This window comes from Ailuropoda melanoleuca, chromosome 16 (genome assembly GCF_002007445.2).
Source record: "Ailuropoda melanoleuca isolate Jingjing chromosome 16, ASM200744v2, whole genome shotgun sequence".
Lineage (NCBI taxonomy): Eukaryota > Metazoa > Chordata > Mammalia > Carnivora > Ursidae > Ailuropoda > Ailuropoda melanoleuca.
The window spans coordinates 822,937-823,886 of NC_048233.1; the positions used below are offsets into that span (position 1 = coordinate 822,937).

General features: G+C 38.8%; 1 non-coding gene across 1 annotated transcript; it reads right to left on the bottom strand.

Annotated features, from left to right (window-relative positions):
• Window positions 1-460: 460 nt before the first annotated feature.
• On the bottom strand, window positions 461-567 carry LOC117796867. Its single transcript, XR_004621570.1, has one exon. It is a non-coding gene; the product is annotated as a U6 spliceosomal RNA (small nuclear RNA).
• Between the last annotated feature and the right edge of the window lie 383 nt (window positions 568-950).

Below are 950 nucleotides of genomic sequence, written 5' to 3' on the forward strand. Positions count from 1 at the left end.
TGTGTTCCCTCTCTCTCTGGCTGTCTCTATCTCTGTCGAATAAATAAATAAAAATCTTTAAAAAAAAAAATGCAAATCTGACACCATTACCCCCCCTTGCTTAAAATCTTGCATAATTGCCTATCTCCTAAGAGATAAACTGAAGCCCCAAGCATGGCATACAAGAATCTTTAAAAGAGGTTCCTTGCCAACATTTCTGGCTGTATCCCCTGCTTTCCATGACACTGAGCTTTTCCATAATAGACTGTGTCCTCATCTTGGATGTTCTGCCTCGAAAACTCTCCCCCATCACCTTGTCCCACTGACCTTTTATCTCTACCATTCAGCATTTTATTTCATTTTTTCTCCTATTTTATTTTATTTATTATTTTAGTTTAATTTAGTTTCATCATGACAAATGTACTCTTTATTTGTTTTTTTAATAATAATTTTTTTATTATATTATGTTAGTCACCATACAAAAAATATGGAACGCTTCACGAATTTGCGTGTCATCCTTGCGCAGGGGCCATGCTCATCTTCTCTGTATCGTTCCAATTTTAGTATATGTGCTGCCAAAGCGAGCGCCAGCGTTTTATTTCAAATGCCTTCTCTAGGGGCCTCCCTTGACTCACTCACCCTCTCCATTGTGAAAAATGATACTATTAGACATATACCACTATATTGTTACTGTTTACATTTCTTTTCCCCATTAAATAGTAAACTCTCTGAGGACAGGGGCTTCAGAGGGTCTCAAGAAACAGAAAGAATGATCCTGAAAGATCTGTGAAGCAATATTTTTGGTGGGGAGTTCAGGTATGTTCCTGGGTTCCTGGGACTGAGGCTCAAAATCATCCCATGTTTAATGTCCGTGTTTACTTTCCAATGCCCCATTTGATCTTTACTGCCTCCTCCTACCCTCTCTGCTTTCCTGCCCAACTCCTCCTTTCTCTAAGATCTCTGGTTGCAAA